The sequence below is a fragment of the Cynocephalus volans genome, chromosome 11 (genome assembly GCF_027409185.1).
Source record: "Cynocephalus volans isolate mCynVol1 chromosome 11, mCynVol1.pri, whole genome shotgun sequence".
NCBI classification, from domain to species: domain Eukaryota; kingdom Metazoa; phylum Chordata; class Mammalia; order Dermoptera; family Cynocephalidae; genus Cynocephalus; species Cynocephalus volans.
In genome coordinates, this window is record NC_084470.1 from 67,056,152 (window position 1) to 67,081,456 (window position 25,305).

The 25,305-nt window shown below is 35.4% G+C and overlaps 1 protein-coding gene and 1 pseudogene across 21 annotated transcripts in view; one reads left to right on the forward strand and one right to left on the reverse strand.

Moving 5' to 3' along the window:
• Positions 1 to 25,305, forward strand: part of SLMAP (sarcolemma associated protein) — a 149,573-nt gene that overhangs the window by 13,620 nt on the left and 110,648 nt on the right. The gene's annotated exons all lie outside the window — the stretch shown is intronic.
• LOC134390854 (pyruvate dehydrogenase E1 component subunit alpha, somatic form, mitochondrial-like) lies at positions 18,695 to 24,018 on the reverse strand (annotated as a pseudogene).

The following is a 25,305-nucleotide window of genomic DNA, read 5'->3' on the forward strand; positions in this document are numbered from 1 at the left end:
AACCCTTAATTATGTATTGTTCTGGGTTAGCTCTTGATTGTTATGGCTCTAATTAGTTTATAATCTCCTTAAAGGCAACTGGAATAGCCTATGTTACCTTGTAGCCCTACAGTGTAGGTATAGTACCTGGCATGTAGTAGGTGGTTAAAAAGGTTATTGCCAACACAGTACATTTCTCCAAAGTAATTATAGAAGTATTAGCTTAAGAAATTTATTTATTTATTTTTTAAAGCTTCGTAGAAGAAAACGTAGGAGAATAACCCATGATCTTGGGGTAGGGAAGGATATCATAAGTAATTTACACAAAGCACACATTGAAGGAAAAGACTGATAAGTTCAGATACATTAAAATTAATTTTATTAAAAGACAGAATGAAAAAAATGAGAAAACTAGGGGAAAGTATTTGTAATACGTATCACTTGTAAAGGATTAGTATCCAGAATATAGAAAGAACTTGTCCAAATCAATAGAAAAAGACAACCCAATAGAAAAGATAAGTCAAAATACACACACAAAAGAATTTCATAGAAGAAAGAGTAAGAATGGCCAGTAAATAAAGGCATGGTATTCAACGGAACTAGAGAACTATAAGCTTAAACTGTGAGATACCACTAATACTCATTTAAAAATTTGGATAATATCAAGTGTGGGTGACAGTGTAAAGCAATAGGAATTCGTATATTCTGTTGATGATGTGAGTTATTTTTGATTGATTTTTGAATGTTAAACTAACATTGTATTCCTGGGATAAACTCCATTTGGTTGTAATGTATTATCCTTTTTATATATTGCTGGATTTGATTTGCTTATATTTTGTTAAGGATTTTTGCAGCTCTGTTCATGAAGGATTAGTCTTAAATGAGAATTCACCAAATGTTAATGTTTCGTGGAAAGTTTTAAGTTCGATTTCTTTAATGGATATGGGGCTCTTCAGGTTATTTATTTCTTCTTGAGTTAACTTTGGTATTTTGTGTCTTTCAAGAAATTTGTCTAAGTTGTTGACTTTATTGACATAAAATTATTCATAATGTTACCTTATTAACCTTTATAGTATCTATGAAATCTGTAGTGATGTCACCACTCTTATTCCCAATATTGGTAATTTGTGTCTTTTTTTTTTAATCACTTTGACTAGAGGTTTATCAACATTATTGATCTTAAAGAATCAGTTTTTTTCCATAGATTTTTCTCTATTATTTTTCTGTTTTTATTACATATATTTCTGTTCTTAACTTTCTTGCTTCCTTCTTTCTGCTTTCTTCGGTTTTAATTTCTTCTTGTGTTTTCTAGCTTCTTAAGTTGGAAGCTTAGATCATTGATTTAAGGCTGCCGCCTTTTCTAATAAAAGCATGTAAATATTTATTTATTTTATTTATTTATAACTGTTTTGACATTGTCATAATTCTAAACTTCTGTATTCCTAGTGACTCAGCAGTTCTTCTCCTAGGTATATACTCTAGGAAAACATTTTTATATCTGCACCAGGAGACATGTTCACAGTAGCATTTTTCACAGTAGCAAAAAACTGAAAATCATCCAATGTCTGTTGACAGGAATATGTAAATACTTTTGTTAATTTACACCATGGAATACTGTACAGGAATGAACATGAACGAACAACAGCTGCATATATCAATCTCAGAAATATTAAATGAAAAGAGCAAGGTGCAAAGGAATACTAACACTATGATGCCATTTAATATAAAATTTAAAAACAAATCACAACACTTATTTATATCTATTTTACTACATATATAGTAATTGAGTGGTAAACATATTTCTTTATGGGGAGACAGAGAGTTAATACAAAAATAGTGCAGGAGACACTGTAGAGCAATAGGAATTTTTATACTCCGTTGATGAGTTACTTTTGATTGATTTTACATATTATGTGGAAAATGTTTTAAATACGTTACAAATATATGCTTATTTAATCCTCATAACTAAGCGAGTACCTGCTGTGAAGCAGGTACTGTTACCATTCTCATGTGTAGTAAGAAGCTTAGTTGAAGAAAAACCTTAACTTCCCAACCCAATGCTGCTAATAAGTGGTAGACCTTGTGATCAAATAAATCCAAGCTATCTGTCTCCAGAATCTATACCCTTAACAATTAAGTCGTACTGCTTGCCATGATGAAGAAGGCCAGGGGGCACTTCTCAAGCTGGGTGTTGGGCACATGGATATTTGTTTTATTATTCTTTGGTTCTTACTCATATGTTTTTATTTATTTTTGTATTTGATTTAATTAAGCTATTTAATTACATTCTTAAAAGAAAGAATAACAAAATTTAAACCATCTGAAAAGGAATGTAAGAAACATAGCCTCCAAACTGTATTCCAAATGGAAGTTTAAGAAGTCAGCACTATTAATTTTCTATAACACATTTCCTAGATAATACTAATAGAGCATAAAATGTAAAAAATGAGGTAGTTGAGGTATTATTAATATTATATATCTTGATCTGGGTGGTAGTTACCAGGGTGTATTCACCTGGTGATTCGTCAAGTTGTATGCTTTTGATTTGTTCACTTCTTTGTAGGTATTCTGTACTTCGATAAAATTCTTAAATATAATGAAAATATTAAATAAGAGTTTTAAAATTCCAAATATTTCTTATTGCAGGGACATTATATTTGTCTTTGTTGGAATGATAGTAAGGAGGTTATTAGATGAGTTATAAAATGAACTGGCTGGCTTTTCGAAATTCTGCTTCATTGAAAATTCTATGAAAATAATGAGGAAGAATATGGAAAATTCTTCAAGACATAAATTAGTAGGCAACAAAACAACAAACAGGTTACAGCACAGTGTATGTAATGATCTACCTTTGGTGCAAAAGAGGGAAAAATAAGAATCTACCGCTGTTATTTCTGCGTAAAGGAACTATGGAAGGATACATAAGTTAGTAACTGTGGTTACCTGGGAATGAGGTGGGGGTGGAGATTGGGTTGATATGAGATAGGAATGGAAGGAAGACTTTTCATTGTATATACTTTTAAAGTTCTTTTTGAACCATGCAACTATACCACCTATTCTAAATAAATAAGCCTTGATTTAAAAAGGAAGTATATTTAGCATAGCTCTTTTAGGTCAGTTCAGATTTATGCCCTTTTATTTCGGGAGTCTCATTTGTTTATTTGTTGAATATAGGATATTTCCATTTTGGGGAGAGTTGGTCATACAATATCTTGAAATAGAGGAATTTTGGGAATATTATGCCATTAATGAGGACTTATGTTCAAAGAGGATTTTTTCAGTTAAATTCTCCAAGTCTTTTCAGAATCTCTCCTTTTCTACTGTCATTTCAGTTCTTTTTCACTTACCTTCTGCCACTTTTGGTATTTATTCGTCAAACTTTCCTTTTAATGGGATGTTGACATTAATAATATAGCTGTTTTGTAATTTAAAAAGTGTTTTGGTACTGTGATTGAGCTTTCTGACATCATTTACTTGAAATAAAAAATAGGAAAAGTTACCGTTCAGGTGGCCAAAGTATTCCTTTTTTTCTTTTTAAAACTTGTCTTTTAAGACACATTTTATAACTATGATAAAAATTACTGTTTGAATAAAATCTACAGAAGTTGAAGTAGAGATTAATAATATAAATCTATACCATTTTAAGGAAATGTTTAATATCACTCCCTTAAAAACTGTTTGAGAATTAAATTGAAAGAAAAAAAATGTTATAGTTAATCTTTTGTAGGAATGATGAAAGAAACACGATGTAGACCATGGGTTCTCAACCCTGACTGCGTATCAGAATCATCTGAGAGCTTTTAAAAAACATTGATGTCTGGACCGTACCACCAGAGATTCTGATTTAATACTTACACATTATTCATATTTTAAAAATCTGTACATTGTTAATATCTGTGATGATCATGTTCGTGGCATGACTGTACTATTTTGATGGAATATTGAGAAGTGATAATACATTAACCTAACCATATATTGAGGTTATTAAGTGGAATAAGATGACACCTTTTGTTATGGGCATTTGTTTTTCTATTCAGACTGCTGATATTAGCTTTAGAAAACTACTTTTTAAAAAACTACTTAATAAAAATCTTAGAAAATATCTTGTGTGACTGGTTACTGATGTTTGTAAACTACCCATAGAGAAGCTGTTATAAGGGAAGTTTGCCTGTAAAATGAATAGGTAACTATTTTGAAGTGCTGTTATAATTTTAGATGCTTTAGAATGAGAATTGTACAGGTGTTTAAGAAAAGCACAAAGGTTGAAGCTCTCTTTGTAGTATTAGCTTAATGTTAAAATTTCTATTCATATCACCTCACATAGTTTTTAATGAATGTATATTAGTTATGGAATGAATACAAACATAAGCATTTGCTTTGTTTTAGAGAATTTGAGGTAAATCTCTTAATCTATGTAAAATTTGAAACTCAAATATATTGTAATAGATTAAGGATTATACCAGTGGTAATGATTCCATAATTCCCTCACACCCTGAGAGAATGGGTCATTTTATCAGATAGGATTTTCTGACCAGTTGAAAATGTACATCTTTTGCACCCAAATCATTTTTAGATGAAAAACTTTCTAAAGCAATTAAACACTTCCCTGTCATCTTTTTTTTTTTTTTTTTTGCAGCTGGCTGGGATGGGGAACTTCATGAACCCTTGACCTTGGTGTTACAAGGCTTGCTCTAACCGACTGAGCTAAATGGCCAGCCTACCTTGTCATCTTAAATAGAATAAGGGGCATAACTTAACCTCTTTGTGACCTTGTAGTTGCTAATACAATTACATACTTAGGGGCATTAGAGGTTATACATTTTTTGCCCCAGGGCTAAGTGACTTTATCATATTTTAAAATTAATGTTATAAAAGTTTTCTAACATTTTGATTCTTTGGAGTTGCTGTGTTTTCCATGTCAGCCATTACTATTGAATCTTTAGAAACAAAATAACCAAACATATATGTAAATATGGATCTGAAAGGACGCATGTGAATTTTACAATACATGAACTTGGCTATCTGCTGCCACACTTTTTTCCTTCCTAGTTATCAAGTGAATATATTTATAAGTAAATGGTATTATTGGAGTCTTTAAATATGTTTCTGAAACCTTTTAGAAAAATGTTAAGATATTTTATGTGACACCAGGTCGGAAATGGCCACGAGATCTCTTTAGCTTTTCTTTATAATATGTTATTTTTGAATTATATTTTCAAGTTAACTATATAGCTACATTTATTGGAAAATATGAGTATTTTGTAGTTCTTTCAGCAAACATTTATCAGTCTTCTACTCCCTGATGCTAGAGATGAAAAAATGAAAGTGTCTGACTTCTTGAAACCTAGATTTATTTGAATAAGATAGAATAAAAAACTTTTAAGTGTAGCATAACATTTTGATAGCGGCATGTGTCTGGGTATTAAATGATGTTATAGAAGAAGAATATCTAATACAGTGTATTATTTAGTTTATGCCAGCTATACTGTGGTAATAAGCAGCCCTAAAACCACAGTGCTTTACAACAGAAAAGATTTTTTTCTTGCTAATATTACATGTTTAAATAGATGGTAGCTCTGTCCATAGTTGTTCTCCTTTCCAGGATTTGGGCTGAAGGAGCAGCTCTTGTCTAGGACATGTTCTGGTAGTAGAAGGAAAAGAGCTATGCAGAACCATGGAATTAAAATTCCCTGGAATTAAAATTAAGTTAAAGCTTCCACTCAGAATGGGCTTATGTTATTTCCACTCACTTTTCAAGGGCCAAAGCAAGACATAAGCATGATGTAGTTGGTCAGGGAAGTATAATCAATACTCCTACTGGAAGAAGCAGTAGAACGGTTGAGTACAGTAATACATTCTACCGCACTTAGCTTTGTTTCCAGCTTCCCAAGTGAAAAGTATGTAGCTTTGGGAGCTATCAAATAAGAATGCACGTTAGCAAAAATAAAGTTGTTTTCTAGCCCCTCAAGAGCATTTTAATATCCATAAGATAAATGGTTTGTATCTCTCTTGAAAATGAGAAAATTTAGGCATAAAGAAATTATAATTTGAAGTAGGGTGGTTCATTTTTTAATGAGAAAAAAGACTATCATTGATATGCTACTTAGTATTTTTTGTGAATAACTGACATCTGACACTGAGTTATGAGATTAGTCAGAAGTGTTTTTTCTTTTCATGTCTGTTTGGTCTACTTTATCTTACCTGTTCATCTGCTTTGTCATGAACTAAATCTACATCAATCATATTTTCTTTTCTTTTTTTTTTTTTTTGTCGTTTTTTCGTGACCGGCACTCAGCCAGTGAGTGCACTGGTCAGTCCTATATAGGATCCGAACCCGCGGCGGGAGCATCGCCGCGCTGCCAGCGCAGCACTCTACCAAGTGCGCCACGGGCTCGGCCCTACATCAATCATATTTTCAAACCAAAAACTGGGATATTTAAGTTGGGTTAAACATGATTTTATAGGGCCGGCCCGTGGCTCATTTGGGAGAGTATGGTGCTGAAAACATCAAGTCAAGGGTTAAGATCCCCTTACCAGTCATCTTTTTAAAAAAAAACCATGATTTTATTTTTTTCTAGATAAACATTAGAGTTTAAAATAGGGAGTGACATGAATTATGTAGCATTTGCTTGTTGGGCATCTCTTAATTGAGCATCTACTATGTGGTATTTTTGCCAGCTGACTGGGATACAAGTGTGAAAAGATATCCCAGCTTTTAAGAATTCTGCATAAGTGCATATGTCCACAGATAATTATAATACAGTGAAATAATTGCTAAAGGAAGTACGATTCAGATGACTGGAGTTGAAATGTTGAGGATGGAATGACCAATTGTAAGGCAGTAAAGAAAGACTAGAATGGTTTCTCCAGAGGTGACATCTAAAACAAGTCTTGAATGATGAGGCAGAAAAGACAGATTAGGACCAAGTCATGAAGGACTTTAATGTCATGCTGCTTTTTCCTTCAGGAGCAGGTGGTGAAGAGTTCCAAAAGATTTTGAGTAATAGAATCATGTGGTTAGATCTTTGTTTTTAGAACAACAGTCTTGGTGATAATATAGAAGTCATTGGCATTGTGCCTAAAGGCAAGGGGACCTGGTAGAGTGATATAGTAAAAAGGACAATTAGAAATAAATTCCTGGAGTGCAACCACATCATTTGGATGGAGGGAGATAGATTTGGACTTACCAGCTCTGTGGTGAAGGCTGCAAGGAATATACTCTCAAGGAAGTTTGTAGATTTCTAGAAAAGTAGAGGGTAGGAAAGATCCCTGGGGATGACCAACATTTGAACAGCTGGCAAGGCAAAAGAAAACAGACTTGAAGAACAACCGGAGGAGTATGACCAGGAAAGATTGTATTTGTGAGATAGAAGGCATGGGAGAGTTTTTGAGAAGAGGGTTGTTAATAGTGCTCAAATGTTACTTTATGTGTGCTGAAAGTAATCCTTGGATTTGGCAGGTAGGAGTCTCTCATCTGTGGCTTGAGGGCTCTTCGGTAGGGTGGTGGGTGTGGAAGCTCACTTGCAATGGGTTAAGAAGGCTGTTAAGTTAGTGAGTGTGACAGTTCTGAAAGTGCTTGATTGAGTAGATACAGAGGGTAATTAGGTATTTCCATAGGAAAGATATTTGTTTGTACACTGCAATGATGATAATTTGTTTTTTCCCCAGTTTTAACTGTTGCTACTACTCTCAAGGAGCCTGTGGTGGTTCTCTACATGTGTATGGGGGGAAATGTGGCATGTGAAAAGCTATATATGTCAGGCAGTCCTTGTGCAGATTAATTTCTCAATAGACTTACACGTAAGTTGAAATCTTTCTTTTTTTCTTTTTTGGTGGCTGGCCGGTACAGAGATCTGAACCTTCGACCATGGTATTGCAAGACTGCGCTCTAACCAATTGAGCCAACTAGCCTGCCCCATAAGTTGAAATCTTATTGAGTTAAATATAATTTGTGCAAATGGGACATTGTTAAAGAAAAAGATTATTCAATGTCACGTGTTTAAAGCAAGAGGATTTTATTCAGGATCATCGTGATAGGTATAGGGACCACTGCAAAGAGGTCTTGCAGTGGGGAAGAGAGATTGATCTCAATTCTGAGTTCAGCATGGGCAAGTGGGAATTTATAGCCAAGGAGCAGTGTGGAGGTCAGTGGATGGAAAATTACTAAATTGACCTAATAGGATTCCTGCGAAGACAGGCCAGGGTGATCAGACATGGCCTGGGAGATGGTGGAGGATGAGGAACCTGATCAGATATGAAGGATGGGGGGTTCTGGCTAAACTGACTTAGCAGGGTTCTTTTGCTAAAACCGGATTTTACAAGGAAGTGCATAGATGGGCCTAGGAGAATGTTCAGAAGCCTGAGTAAAGTTTGGTCAGGCAGAGTCTTTGTCAACGTGAGTTACAGATGTCAAAAATATATAGGATTGTTAAAATATATAGGATTTGTAATTCAGCACAGATTAGAAATTCAGTAGCAATAGATGATATTTCCATAGGTTTTTTTGATGTTCCAAGTTTGTAAAGCTAGGAATTTACCTTTGCATTTCTGTTGGTAGAAAAAAATTAAATCTGTGAAAAGTTTGTGTGTGTATATGTGTGTGTACAGCTGGATATACATTCAGGTCTTATTATGGCCAAAGTATATAAATGAGAAGCCCTCTGAAGACTGCTTAATATGGGAATAACTTTATTATTTTACATTTGGACAGAATTAGAATTTTTAGCATAGACCTTATAATATTTAAGAAAAGGATTAAATGTTTTAGTATCTATCCTGATGAACACTTAACTTTTAAAGAAGGATTATAGGAACTTATAAACCAAGTTTTTTTTAAAAAAGTGAGACACCATGGTAAAATATTTGTCTTTTTGCGGTAGAGATTTGTTTAGTGGATGATTAAATTCTATTACTTAATTTTATGTTACTTTAATCATTTATTTTCTTTTTATATAATTTTATAATAGTTTTCCAGTTTCGCATGCTTGTTTTTGTGGTAGGTGCTGAATACATGACTATGTATTAAAATGTACTTTCAACATTAAGTAAAAATGAAGATATCAAGCGATTATTAATTGAACATGTAAGACTAATAATTCCCCTGAATTTATACTATGTGAAATGAGGTCATGTTTGTGTAAGTATTTTATAAACTAGGTAGTTAGAGATTAAGTAGCTAATTTTAAGTGGAGAAGAAATATTACAAATTTACTCTAAATTTAATAGAAATACATAATTAAGTTGCTTTGGAGCAAAGGTTCAAATAAAATATTTTCAATTTTGGAGACATATATCCATGAATATAAAGATAATAAAGATGTACTAAAGTATATATTTTAAATACATTTTATAAGTTCTAGAATGGAGAAACTTATTTTGGGCAGGGAGAAAGGGGAAGGAGATTAGAGAAATGTCTTTTTTTCTAATTTTGGCCCAGTATAAGTATTATAGCAGCTGTCTTACCTTTTAAAAATGTGTCATTTTACTTAGCATATATCGTAGTTCTAAGCCTTAATACTCTTTACTTGCACAATGTTTCTATTGTAAAGCATGTATGTCAAAACCCAGAATCTGCACTGTCACTTCCTTATTGTAAATCCGGCTCTGCTACTAAGAACATGCCTGAAACAGAATGTAAGTTTCTCAGGGTCTTGAAAAACAGTTTGAGAATGAAAAAAAAGTTAAGGTATGGATAATTTTCTACATTATGACTATTCTTTTAAAGTTCATTTAAAAAAACTATCGAATAAACTTCTATATCAACAGAAAACTTCAAAAATTGCTTAAGTTTTTTGGCATAGCATCTAAATTGATTCAGATTACTCAAAAATTGTTTTAGTAAATAGTAGAGATCTCTCATATTCGAACCAATTTACATCTTTTTCCTGTGTGTGTGTGTGTGTGTGTGTGTGTGGCTGGCTGGTGTGGGAATCCAAACCCTTGACCTTGGTGTTAACAACGTCGTGCTCTAACTGAGCTAACTGGCCAGCCTCCAATTTACATCTTTTACTAAACTTTAGAGTTGAAACTGATTCATATAAAGACCTGTCTATTTATTAATGATCTCAAATTTTGCTTGATATTTTAGGTTCAACTAAAGTTTTTAATAGGTAAATCTAAAATAGTATTTGAATGTGAGAAGTTTAACAGGATGTTTTAGTGGCCTTTTTACTTTTCTCAAAGGGAATTGTTTGAACTTGAGCTACAGCTTTAATTGCCTGTCTATTACCTGTAGGTATATTGTTTAAAAAGAAAAGTGAAGTGAAACAAGCTAACTAGTGACATTTGTTATTATTCTAACAATAGAGTAGGTTGATTTAAAGAACAAAATTTTGTAATAATTGTGTTGATTAAATATTTAAATGCAACCTTAATGATATTCCTATATAAAACTTTTTGTTTTGATGGTATTGATTTTACTATTTATACTTTTTATGTATGTATTGATGCTTTAAAATATGATCAGTGTCTTTTTTTCTTCTCCATGTAAATGTATAAGTAAATTAGCTGAATCTGTCATTATTAGAAATTGTCCTTATCTCTGTTATTACATTTGTCACTGTGTTGTACTGTAGTTTTTTCTTGTCTGTTGGCCTGAATTTGTTTAAATTGGGGGATGGTCTTACTCATCATTCTTAGCTTAGTTAATATTGAATAGATTTTTAACAGTTAGGTTTTATATTTTCTTCTTAGATCCCTTAGGTATTGAGTTTGTCTGTTCTGTTTTACTTAAACCATATCTTCATCTGTAAGGGATTTTATCTTCTATATTGTATGTTCCTTTAAATGGACCATGGTGAATTCTAAGTGTAAATAGTTATTTGTCCCATGTAAATAGTTAAGTCTTTAGAGTGGGTGGACTCACATATTTTTTCATTATACTGACAATTTAAAAAACAAAGGAAATTTATTAATACTTGTATGTTTAAACATTTAACAGCACAGGCAAGTTAGGCTTCTTTTAGCCTTCCAGGCAGTGTGATATTTTGGGAGAAAAATTTTTTTTCTTCTCTGAAACTGTAGTTTTAGATCTCAAGTATCTGTGGCATTTTTATCCAATAAAATTCCATTTCTAGATGTGAATTCCTAAAACATATGCACAATATTTTATAGATTTTAAAGTGCCATTGAATCATTTAGCTAATATTATTGAGTACTTCCTATGTGCACTGTTCTAGATAGACAAAAGTCCCTGCCCCTACATTCTAGTGTGCAGTGTGTCATCATCCATCTTTCATCATCACCTCAGCCTATTTGGGACAAATAGGAGTGCTTCCAATTTATTGATAGGGAATAGTTCATTTTTTCTATAAATTTACTGTCCCAAAGTATTCTGGTGAAATTTCAGTTTTTGCCCGTAATTACTAGCATTTGATGAAATCTGTCCGTATCTCCTTCAGTTTTATAAATTTAGATCGTATATGTGCCTTCTTAACCTTGTTCTTTTCTAACAAGTAAACTTTCACTTAAATTATTTTTTAAAGTTATCAGGGATCCTTTTAGATGAGTCATTCAGTGATTTAATTTTGTGGCTATTCTTTTCATTTTCTCCCTACTCAGAAACCTATTCATCTTCCTCAGTATGCATTTTAATATACCTTTTTAAACTTATGTTTGTGTGACACTGTACTTTCTTGGTTCTTAGTTTTCTGACGGTTTGACATCTTCATCTTTGACGCCATTGTCTGTAATTACCACAAAGACTTTGTCTTTAACCTTTGGCTTTTATTCCCCTGTTCTCTCTCAAAATTCACATATTTTCAGTCTTAAATTACTACTTCTAAGCACTTTGTTCCAAAATTTATATCCTTTTCATGAATTTCTTAACTTCTTTTAGTTTATTACTAATTTTTTAAAAGTGTGCACTATAGTGGTTTTTAATATATTCACAAAATTGTGCAGCAGTTATCACTATTTAATTTCAGAACATGTTAATCACCCCCAAAAGAAACCCTGTATCCATTAGCAGTCACTCCATATCCCGCCCCTTCCCGTCCCTGCAACCACTAATCTACTTTCTGTCTTTATAGATTTGCCTATTTGGAGTTTTTGTATAAATGGAATCATATAACACATATCTTTTGTGTCTCATTTCTTTAATTTACAATAGTGTTTTCAAGGTTCCTCCAAGTTGTAGCATGTATCAGTCTTTCATTCCTTTTACTGCTGAATAATATTCCATTGTTGAGATATACCACATTTTTTTTATCCGTTCATCAGTTGAAGGACATGGGTTGTTTCTATTTTCTGCTTTTGGCTATTATGAGTAATTCTGCTGTGAACATTCGTGTACAAGTTTTCGTGTGAATGTGTGTTTCAGTTCTCTCGGGTATATACCTAGGAGTAGAATTGCTGGGTTGTTTAACATTTTGAGGCACTGCCAAACTCTTTTTCCAACGTGGCTGCACCATTTTACATTCCCACTGGTAATTTATGAAGGTTCAGGTTCTCCACTTCCTGGTCAATATTTGTTATTGTCAGTCTTTTTTTATTGTAGCTATCAGATGGGTATGAAATGGTATCTCATCATTTTGATTTGCATGTCCCTAATGACTAATAATGTTGAGCATCTGTTGACCATTTGTATATGTTTTTAGAGAAATATCTTCTCCTACCCATTTTAAAAACTGACTTATCTTTTTATTGTTGTTATGTATTCTGTATACAATTCCTGTATCAGGTAAATAGTTTGAAAATATTTTCTCCCTTTCTGTGTGTTGTCTTGATGGCATTGGTTTTTGTTTATTGTGATAAAATATACATATCATAAAATTTACCATTTATACTGTTTTAAGTGTACAATTTAGTGACATTAAGTACATTCACAATGTTGCACAACCATCACATCTTATTCATTTCCAGAACTTTTTCATGGAAACTAAGTGGAAACTCTGTACCTATTAAACAATAAATCTCCTTCATAACTTCCCCCACCCCTAGTAGCCTCTTCTACTTTCTATTTGACTTTGCCTATTCTAGGTGCCTCATATAAGTGTAGTCATACAATATTTGCCCTTATGTTATCTTTTAAAGCACAAACGTTTTTAATTTTGATGAAGTCCAACTTATCTGTTTTCATTTTTATAATTTTTAATGATTAAAACATTTTAAATATATGTTGTTCTGTGCTTTGATGTCATTTCTTTTTTTTTTTTAAAGAAAATGTAATTTTATTAATATTATTTTTTACATTCTAGGATGTTACAGAGCAGTTGGGAGGGCGGGGGAGAGGGGAAAGAGAAAGGAAATGGGATGGAAGAAGGAGGAATGAGGAGGGGCAAGATTGAGGCCTGTGGCACCACCCTTATTCCCACAGAGGAGACTGGGGGGCTTCCAGTGATGGCTTGGTCATTGCCAGGCTGGGTGCATATGTCAGGGGGATGTGGCAAAAGCTCTTGCCCCCCCACCGTACCAGCTCGGAAACTCAGGGCACTTCCAGCAGTGGCTTGGTGGTTACCACTGGGCTGGCTGTGGGTGTCGGGGGTGTGTGGCCGAGGCCCCGAAGCCGCCCATTGCCCCGGCTCGGGAGAGCCTGGGGTGTTTCCTGCAGTGGCTCAGTGGTCACTGTTGGGCTGGCTGCAGGTGTGTGTGTGGGGGGGTGGCCGAGGCCCTCCGTCCCCCACTCTCGGGATTGGTTGTGGGTGTGTGGGGGGCATTGCTGAGGCCCCCGGCCTTTCCCGCTTTCTGGTTTGGTAGCCCAGGGGACTTGCGATCTTTCTAGGTGTTACAGGTGTTCTTTGGTGAAATGAGATGTTTACTAGTTAATATCAAATTTTGTCTCTGGTTGTAGGTACTTTGTTTTTTCTTTCATTTCTGTTGGATTATTTGCTGTTCCCACCATTTAAACTCTGGGATGGAACTAATTTGTTTTCCTTGCTTCTAAAATGGAGGAACTTCCTCTGGGGACCAGTACTTGAGCTCTGTGGTTGAGCTAAATTGCTGCTTTGCTGCTGATTCCCTAGGGAAAACTTTTTGTGCAGCTCAGGGTTTAATGATTGGCTTTATAGGTACTTCTGGCTCTCATGAAGTCTGGTGCTCCTGGGTTGTTTAGAAACTGGTCTGGGCCCGAGTCTTTTCATCAAACTGCACCCCCCACAGTGCTGTATTCCTGACCACTCACCTCTGAGTGGTCCTGCACTGATTAGGGGCAGCTCAGCTGTCCTTGCTGTGCCCCAGTGTTCCCCCAGTGGGCCTGTCTTCCCCACCGCCCATGCTTCAAACACTTCCCATGGGATGCGCAGTGCTTCAGTCCCTTGCAATGACTCACTTGTTCCCTGGCCATGGCCACCGAGTGATCCCCAGCAGACTCCCTATCCCCCCCAGTCAGGGACCAGATAAGTTGCCCTCTGCAACGTAAGCCGAAGAAGGATCCCCGAAGGTGGGTGAGTGCACCACCCGCCTATTCAGCCTGCAAAGGAACACTCAGACACAGCGGGGGTTCCATCAAGCAGTTCCATTTATTGTCTTTTAAGCACTTGTATTTGTATCTAAGCAAGCGGGGATTTCCACACTGAGAGCCAATCACTGGAAAGGTCACATGTGCATGCGCCTTACTTTTCTATGCTTAGCCTACTGATCACGAGTGTGGAAAAGCGCAACTACCAATAAAAATTTTTGCAGAACTAAAAGTGATACTCCCCCTTTGCTTCCTCTAGGCGCCATCTTGTGTGGACCATGCGGGTGGGGAACTTAAACAGCCACCATTTGGTGTGGCCTCCTTTCACCCTAGCAATTGCTATAGCAAGTGGAGCGGTTGCAGCCCAACAACTGGTCCCTGAGTGGCTCCTTTTTTTCACCTATTGTGGCTCCTCATTCCTATGTGGGTCCATGGGAACCCTATTAGTGGTCTTGCTGGTCTGGGGGCCACCAAGGCCCTGTTCTCTCCTGCCGCCTCCAAGCAACCCCATCCAAAGGGTACAGCTGTGGCTTTTGCCAGCTCCTGCTCCATGCACTCAGCAACTCCAGCCTGGAAGCAGTGGCCCGGGCTTGAAACAGAGTGGTTTTTTCTTTCTCTCATCATGGTTCTTCTGCCTTCATGCTCTCCGTAGGTCTCTCCTTCTCTTCCCTTGAGCTCTAGTGGCCCCAGCTTGGCTGTCATTGCTTTTTTATAGTTGTAAATTGGTTGATCTGTGGGAGAGAGTGATGCTGGGGACTGTCTATTCCGCCATCTTGACCAGAGGCCTCTTGATGTCATTTCTAATAAGCCGTTGCATAATCCAGCATCATGAAGATTTATTTTAACTATTTTTTTTTTTTTTTGTCTTTTTGTGACCGGCCGCACTGCGCTCAGCCAGTGAGCAGCGCACCGGCCATCCTTATATAGGATCCGAACCCGCAGGCGGGAGCACTGCTGCGCTCCCAGCGCCGCACTCTCCCAAGTGCGCCACGGGGTCGGCCCTATTTTAACTATTTTTGAGTACTCTCTTTCTTGGCTCTCCCATCTTCATTTAGAACATCCACCAATATAACTATCAAAGGTTTTATGGGAAGGGTTTATTAAGTGTTCTACCCTTTTTTTTTTTTAAAGATCAGGGTAGTGGTTTTCAAATCTTAGAGTCTCCTGGGATGCTTACTAAAACAAAGGTTCTGCAAATGGTTTTTGTACATTTGTAATACACTTCTAGGAGACGTGGCATCATGTGGTTGAACGAGTTTGGAATTTAAATAGTCTAGCACAGTGATGAAGAGTATGGATCCTAAAGCCCAGCTACCTGGGGTTGGATCCTGGCTATGTCACTTCCTAGCTGTATGGTCTTGGACAAGTCACTTGTTCTCTCTGGGCCTTCATTTCCTCCCTCATAAGATTGTTGCAAGGATTAAACAGGCTATATCTGTGAAGCACTTAGAATATCTGTGAATATATGTATAACTTAGAATATCAGTGGAACACTTAGAACAGTTTGGCAATAGTAATCACCATATAAGTGTTAGCTATTATTATACCCTTTAACTCAGTAATGTCATTTCTAGGGACTTAATCTGAGAACGTTATCAGAGATGTTGCATAAAAGTGTATGAGTATGTATAACAATTTTATCACATAGACTAATTGCAAAAAGTCTACCATATATAGTCAGTAGACCTATGGTTAAATAAATTAATGAAATTTATGAAATGTTGTATAGCCATTAAATCATATTGTCAAAAAATATTTAATGCCATGGGAAAATATAAGTGAAATATTGGTGCTGTGGGATGATATAAGTGAAAAAGTCAAATATACAACTATATATATGGAGAGAGAGAGAGAGAGAGAGAGAGAGAATGAGAATATTCCTAAAAGTCAATATGGGGCAGGGGAATGGACTATTAGTCTTGTAATGCCTATAAAGAAATATGTTAAACTGTTGGCAGTGGTTCTCCTTGAAAGCTGGGAGGGGTTATTTTAATTTTCTTCTGTACTTTGTAGTATTCTCCTGATTACAGCAAAGTATTTAAGCTAGGAAAACAATTATTTTTGAAAAAGATCAAATGAGAGGGAAAAGCTTCTAATGTGAATAGGAAATCTGAGTCCTAGTACTAGTTCTGGTATTAAATAGTTGTGAACCTCAAGTGAATTTTATCTCTTCTTTGGGGAACACAGTTTGCTCATTTGCTAAATGAAGAGTTAAACTAAAATTTAAAAGGCGGTATAGTAGAGTAGTAAAGAGCTGGTAAGTCAGGAGTGGGGAGTTAGGGACTACAGCTCTGGAGCTCACTTCCTATTAGCTGACTGGCTTTTGGCAAGAAATTTAGCTTCTTTGTGCCTTAGTTTTCTTGTTTATAAAGTGGGGAGAATGATAATAGTACCTCACGGAGTTGTGACAATTAGTTGAATTAATATATATGTAAAGGACTTAATGTAGAGCCTGGCATACAGTTAAGGATTCAATAAATGTTAATTATTTTTACTGGTATATAACATCTTTTCTAATGTAGTCATTTGATGCCAAGAATATTTTTAGCCATGTGGGTAGTTCTTAATTTTGTCTGTCATTTGAAAGTTTAGCTAATTTTCTGTTCAGATATTTCTGACATTGTGGAGGCTATCAGTTTGTGAAGTTGAGTATTTTGGACTTTAGACATCTCCCCCATTCGTCCTCCAGCTTTGCTCATTTGTCTTGTGTTCTTGTAATGCAGCTTCTCTGGGCCCTAAGTTATATCGTTGGTGAGGATATTTTGCAGACTTTTTCAGCACTAAAAATCTCGTATTCGATTTTTTAACATTTTTGTTCTGAAGCTAATGTGTGCAGCTTAATCTATCTGTAATTAAGATGCATGGGCTGTTAGGTTGTACCTATTTTTCTTCAACTAATGTTTTAATTTTAAATTTAGGAAATGGCATAAACCCCAAGAGAATGTTATAGCTCAATTGACTAGCCCATTCTAGGAAAAGCTAGCATTGTAATATAATCTCAGCTAGAAGTTTGTAGAGTATGACCTCTACTTTAACTCAGTTGATGCATAGATATTATTTAATTTAATCCCAGAAAAAGAATGTATCCAAATGCTATTAAGAGATAAATATGAGTATGTGAAAATCACTTTCAGAGTCAGCATCCATATTGAAATTCACTTTTGGAGTCCCAAAGACTACAGAAATAGATTACTTTTGTAATATTATATCATTTTCTTTCACTGACTAAATGAAATACCTATTTAAGTCTTCAGTGAATAGTGACTAAACTACTGCATTGCTTTGGAAATTTTTGTCTGTGGTACCTCAGTTTATAGTGGCAGTCATAATGAAAGTGATTATATTTTTTTCCCTATAGGTGTAGGAATGGAAATTGTATGTTAGTACGTTTATTCTGAGATCTTCAGAAGCTCTCCACATCTCTGCATGGAGTAGCTGTAGAAGCAGCCCACTACAGGGGTCATTACTTCTGTGTTAGAGTATAAATTAGCAGAGCAACATTGCCTAGAAGTAAAAGGCAGGAGTTTGCCACAGTTAAGGCATATAATTTGTTATTTATAACAGATGTTAGAGGATATTCTCTGCTGGTTGTAATAACTTTTGTTACTAAAACATACCTGGCTAACCCCCATTACAGTAGAGTAGTAGTGTGTCTTCTGGCTTGACAGTTAAAGCTAGCCTGAGAAAGCTTTGTGACCTACTGATGGAAGGGAGAGCTCTTGCCTTAGTGTCTGGATTTTATTTTAGGATGAGTTGTTTGTGTAAGTATAGATGTTAGAGAATTCCTACTCTGTATGTGAAATACCTCACATTATCTTCTTAGATTTAACTCAGTTCCTCCAAATTCCTCAAGTGTGTACTTTTTGTATCTTCTGCTACTTTTGTCCTATTAATAACATGGTGTTTATATTTCTCTCCATGTTTTTTATTCTGAATGTAAGAATTTATGAACTTTTCCTTTAAACATTTTGAGTTGTCTTTTTGTGTTTGTTGGTTTTTTCAGTCAAAATTTTTCATTTTTTACTATATAAGAGACTAGTAACATGTTTGTTTCTATAGAGGAAAATTGGGAAGCTGTGAGATATGGGAAGATGCACTTTTCACTACATCACTGGACCTTTGGAATCTATTAAAATTTTTTTCAACTTTTTAAACTTAATTTTATAGCATAGCATAGGTACATTCACAGCCCCCCCCCTTTTTTTTTTTTTATGGGTTTTATCTGTCTTAGCAAAGTTAAGAATACAAAGTTTTAAAAAGTTAACCATGAATGTTTTATTGAAGAAATAGTAATATATTTACTATTGCCCTTTAAATTATCTATTTAAACTTGATCTACTGATTTGCACCATGAACTTCAAAATTCAGTATATTGGTGGCCTAATTCTTCCAAAAATGATTCGGAATCAGCCATGGCAAACTGGGCCACATTTTCAGTTTCTTTCCTCAACATCAGTTTCCTTTAATTCTTCAACACTGGCAAGATTGCTGTTTACCATCCTATCTTTGAGAAGCATAATAGGGTCACTCTTATTACTCTTTGAATTTCTTCTTGTGTACATCTGACTCTAGGATCATTTGTACTGTGTCCTTGATAAGGTAAGTCTGTAGCTCCATAAGTATGGTCCTCTTTCCAGATCTATAGTAGGCAAAATTTTTTGCCTCTTGGACACAGAATATTCATTCTGTCTACACTTAGCTCAGGAATAAGATTGCCTCTCTTATAGTAATCAGTGATGGCCGTTGCTCTCTTAGCAGATACTTCCATTCCAGAGTAGTTTTATTCTCACAGATGAAAATATGAGGTAATTTCCACAAAGATGCTATATTGTAGGCTTCAAAGATAAAGTCAGTCAGACCTCATCTTTTCCATTATGATCACAGGACAGATCAATACCAGTTCCCAGGGTACTTGAGCTCTGACAATACCATTGCTCCTGTAGAAGTTCTTGGCATACATATCCATTGATTCTACTTTTCCTTTTGCATAACCATCTTTTTGTCCTATAAGCGCTATAAGAATTTCTGGGGCAGAAAGTTCATGAGTAACTCTAAAGCCATGAGCCCAATAAGCTGTGATGAGATGATTTGTGGGATTTATCCCCGCCTTATGCCCCCCAGAACAGTCTTTCTGACATCATACAAGTGACAGAAACCATGAATAATTTTCTGTTTATACAGCTGAACTGCCTTTAATTCCATTTGGTGAACAGTCTGTCTCATCCTGTATATTTGAGTCCATCTTCCCCACTGAGCGATATGTGACAGGATAACCCTTTTCCAACCAATGAAGGTCACATTTCATAATTTCAAATTTACATCATTCACAAAATTACAGGATGCCACTAGCACTTTTCTAGCCAGCTTCTGGGTGAGCCCACCACACAGAGTGAATTGGAGGTGAGCATCTTCCTCTTCAGTGCAAACAGTGGCAGCAGTGATGTTAAACCTTAACTGCACTGGGCTGTAGGCCCACAAACATATCTTAAGGGTGCATAATATTCACGGATGGGCTGTAATTTTCTTATTCAGTCTTCCATTGTTGACTATTTACCATTTTTTCCTGTCTTTTAAAAACTATTATAAATCGTGCTTGGCTTAATAGTACCTTAATATCCAGATCTTTATTTGTATTTTTTATTATTTCTTTAGGTTGTATTCTCAGAAGTGTATCAAAGGGTACATTTTTAAAGCTCCTTTGGTATTCTTTGCCAAACTGCTTTCAGGACAGGTTGTGCCAATTTTCTTTCCCATGAGGAGCAGCTTGTGAAAGGTTTCTCTTATGGTACTCTTGGAGCACTGAATATTTCTGACTTAAAATACTTTTTTGCTAGTCCCTTAAATTTTTGTATTTCAAGGTTATTTAAAATGTGTGTGTATATTTTGTTCCTTTTATCCTTCCTCTTTTCATAGGCTTTTTAAAAACAGCTTATTGAGGTATAATGTACATTCCATAAAATTCACCCATTGTAAAGGTGAGTTGAGTACTTGAAGTCAGTGATTATTAGTAATTCTATACAGTTCTGTAACCATCACTACAATCTAGCTATAAAACATTTTCATCACCCCTAAAAAGTTCTCTATGTCCATTTGTAGTCAGTCCTAAACCCACACACAGCCTCAGGCAACGACTGATCTGTCTTCTGTCTCTATAAATTTGCATATTCAAGAAATTTCAAATAAACAATATCATACAATATGTAATCTTTTGTGTCTGGCTTCTTTCACTTAGCATTATGTTTCTGAGGTTCAGCCATGTTGTAGAATATATCAAAAGTTCATTTTTATTGCTGATATACCATATTTTGTTTATTCATGGTTGATGGACATTTGGATTGCTTCCAATTTTTGGATATTGTGAACAATGCTTTTAGGAACATTTGTGTATGATTCTTTGTGTCTTTCATTCCTCTTGAGTAGATTCCTAGGAGTCGAATTGCCTGGAACCCATTAAATTTTGTATCATTACTTAGCCACAAAAAATGTTTCTATTAAAGAATGGATGATAGCACTATATTGGAGAAGAAATGTACAATTAAATGATGTAAAAGAGTTAGTTAGAATGACTAGAGCAGGCAAATGAAAAGTTCTCAAACATGCAGTGTGACTGTAATAGTGGAAAACCACTTCAGAATTTATTGGTAGAAAAGCAACTGCTAGACCTAGAACCAAGTGAAGGTAAATAAAATCAATGAGCAATTATTTTTATTTATTTTTTTAATTAGTTTTTTATTGAAACTTATTGTTATATTTCAATACATGTATACAATGTGTGATGATATAATCAGGGTAGTTAGTATATTCATCGCTGCATAACTTAATCATTACTTTGTAATGTGCACATTTGATCTCTCTTCTAACCTTCTGACATGCAGTAAATTATTGTTAATTATTGATTCCTGAGTTGACTGTACACTAATAGAACTTATTTTTCCCATCTACTTGTAATTTTGTGTCTATTAACTAGCTTCTCACTATCCTCCCTCCCCCGTCCCCTTTCCTGCCTCTGGTAACCACAGTTCTTCACTCTCCTTTAACAGTTCAACTTATTACTAATTTGGTTTTGTTGTTGTTGTTGTTGTTGATTTGTTTGTTTTAGCTCCCACATATGAGTGAGAACATGCAGTATTTCCCTTTTTGTGCTGGGCTTATTTCACTTAGCATAGTTTTCTCTAAGTTTATCCATGCTGCTGCAAATGGCAGAATTTCATTCTTTTTTATGGCTGAGTAGTATCCCATTTTGTGTATATGTACCACATTTTCTTTATCCTATCATCTGTTGATGGACTCAATGAGCATTTAAGGAAACATTGAAAACTTTGTTTCTATGAAAAATGACAGAAATGGAAATGGAACATGATTTGCATTCATTATGACAGAAAAATGGAATATATATAATACATAAAATGCCTTTTCCAACATAAAAGAAGGCCATCAAGATTATTGTAGATAAACAGGCCAAGGAATCTGGCAGTGAGTTCATTCAAGATGAATATGTGTAGTAAATAAACAGACGTTCATCCTTGCTGGTAAGTGCAGAGATAGATATTTTACAAACTGGTTGTTATATTAAATTAGCAACATCAAAATATCTAGTGCTAGAAAGGTTGTAATAGTGACATAACTCTGTTGGTCTAATCCATGTGCAAAGCAATGTGGCAAAGTCATCCACATCCTTGCAGTAGGAAGATTCTTTCATTTTAGTTTTTTTGAATGTGCTGTAGTTAAAGTAATTAATAAGGGAGGGAATAAACCAAAAGATAAGAAAACAGCTTTAGATGTTTCCCATGTGCTGAGGTCGAGTCTGGTCATGTCTTTCTTTCCATTTTTTTCTCTGACTCACCTGAACTTGAACACTAACCCAACATAGCTTTTTTCTTTCTTTCCCAGAGAGCGACGTGTTTGCTCTGCTGTGGTCTGAATCCTGCTCTTGTAGCTCTGGCGAAATCCGGGATCTAGTTGTTCTTTAATCCAATGACTCACATCTTGGGAGTTTTCTCCCACCCCACTACGAGAAAATGCTATTAACTTTTCTATTTCAAGTAAATGATTCTGTCATGTCCTTTCTACTCTTTACTGATTTTGCTGTAGGCACTCATCTGGAAATATGCTTCCTGTTGATTTTTTTTAAAGTTCTTTGTGGAGTTCTGTGTGGGTGGGACCAAATACTTGTAAGTCACTTCCACTTGGTATAGTGCAGTACAGTCATGTAAGAGTAAGTGATTTTTATCTTGACAAATTGTATGCCAGAAAGTGATAAAGTAGGGCTAAAAGCAAGAAATGGAAATTGATCCTTCCTCTATTTATTTCCCCCTTTATCTGTTTTCTTCTAACATCAAAGATTCTTTCCATTCTTATAAATTTTTATTGTATTGGTAATATTTTTGCCTAATTACTTAGCGTTATAGGTTTCTACGTCATCATCCATGCTTAAATACTTTTCCATGTTATGTAGGGCTGTAAGATTTTTATATTGTTAATAGTTGAATTTACATGAAGTCATAGGTGAGGAGGTAGTGTGTGACAATCAAGAAGTCAGAAAAGACCCAAAGTAAAAATTTTCCCATTAATTTTACTATGCTTGACAGTTTTTGGTTTACTAAAATATATTATCAATTTTCTACAATAATTTTCTTTACTATAAATAATCTGCTATAACTGTAAAAGATTTTGTACTGTAGGTAGTGTTTGGTCCCTTTAGTCTTTTCCACTCAGATTGATTCGACTACTTTAGGACCTCAGGAAGAGTTGTCGTTGTAGTCAAGTCAGTTCGATCTCAGTATGTCCCTGTCTCAACCCCGCAGTGATGTCCTCTGTCGTCTATGATAGAGGTTGTACTGCATGATACATCTGAAAAGACCTGGTAACAGCTCATTTCTCTAGCCTCATCTCCTGTCATTCTCAGTCTTGTACTTCATATACTAGTCCTCCTGATCTTCTACTTCCCCTCCCCCCACCCTCCACACTATGTTGTTTCTTACCTGTGTGCTCACTCTGTTTCAACCCCCTCCCCACTCATCCTGACACATACTCAGCCTTCATGAATCAACATGGGACATCTCCTTCAGGAAGCCTTCTCTGAATCCTCAGGGTTGGGCTAAGTGCCCTTTCTCCCTACTGGATCATTCTTGTTATTGTACAAAACAGTGTAATTTTTCTCTAATTAAAACAAAAATTCTCTTGACTGCACTTTTCCTTCTAGGTACTGCTAATTTCTTTGCTTCCCTTTAGAGCAAAGCTCCTTAAAAGATTAGTCTATATTTGAGTGTGTGACTTCTTATTCCTCCCTTTCCATTTTCTCTTGAATCATTCTGGTGAGGATTTTATCCTTCACTGCATTCACACTGTTTTTGTTAAGGTCGCCAGTGGCTTCCAGGTTGCTATTTCCAGTGGTCAATTCTTGTTCCTTACCTTACTTGATCTATCAGCATCATTTGAGAGTTAATCTCTCCAACATTCTTGGAAAACATTATTCACATGGCTTCCAGGACATATCACTTTCTCTTGGTTCACATACTTCACTGGCCATTCTTTTCAGTTCTCTTTGCTTGATCTTCATCTTCCTGACCTGAAACTTTGTACTGCTGCAAGGCTCTGTCCTTGGACCTCTTGTCTATCTGTACTTGTTTCCTTGGTGATCTCATCCTGTCCCTTGATTTTAAATTCTGTTTATATGCTGATGACAACCACGTTTTTGTCTCAAGCCCAGTCTTGTTCCGCTGAACTCTAGGTTCATATATTCAACTGCCTTTTTTTTAAAGTTATTTTTTGTTTTGGTAAATACATATAAAATTTGCCATCTTAACCATTTTTAAGTGTATAGTTCAGTGGTGTTATATACATTCATAATGTTGTTCAACCATCACCACCATCCATTTACATAACTCTTTTCATTTTATAAAACTGACACTCTTCTCATTTAGTGCCTATTAAACAATAACTCCCCATTCTCCCTGTCCCCAACCCCTGGCAGCCAACATTCTATTTTTTGTCTATATGATTTTGACTACTCTAATTACTTCATATAAGTGGAATCATACGGTATTTGTCTTTTTGTGACTGGCTTATTTTACTCAGTATAATATCCTGAAGTTTCATCCATGTCGTAGCATATGTCAGAATTTCCTTTCTTTTTAAGGCTGCACAATATTTGATTGTATGTACGAGGGCACTTCAAAAAGTTTGTGGAGAAATAGAATTAAAAGATATTGATCCCTGTACTGGCCAGCCACCAAAAAAAAAAAAAAAGGTAATATGAATCTTTCCACGAACTTTTTTTTTTTTTTTTTTTTTTTGTCTTTTTCGTGACTGGCACTCAACCAGTGAGTGCACCGGCCATTCCTATATAGGATCCGAACCCGCGGCGGGAGCGTCGCCACGCTCCCAGCGCCGCACTCTCCTGAGTGCTCCACGGGCTCGGCCCTCCACGAACTTTTTGAAGTACCCTCTTATGTACTGTGTTTTCTTATCTTTTCATCTGTCAATGGACACTTGAGTGGCTTCCATGTTTTAGATATTATGAATAATGCTACTATGAACATGGGTGTACAAATATCTCTTCGAGACCTGACTTTCAATTCGTTTGGGTGTATACCCAGAAGTGGAATTGCTGGATCATATGGTAATTCCATTTTTAACTTTTTGAGAAACTCTTATACTGTTTTCTGCAGTGACTGAACCATTTTACATTCCCACTAACAGTGCATAGGGGTTCCGTTTCTCCACATTCTTGCCAATACTTATTTTCTGCCTTTTTTTTTTTTTTTTTTTTTTGATAGTAGCTATTCTAATGGGTATGAGTTGTTATCTCATTGTGGTTTTGATTTGCATTTCTCTGTGATTAGTGATGTTGAACATTTTTTCGTGTGCTTATTGGCTTTGTGTATCTTCTTTGGAGAAATGTCTATTCAAGTTCTTTGGCCATTTTTTTT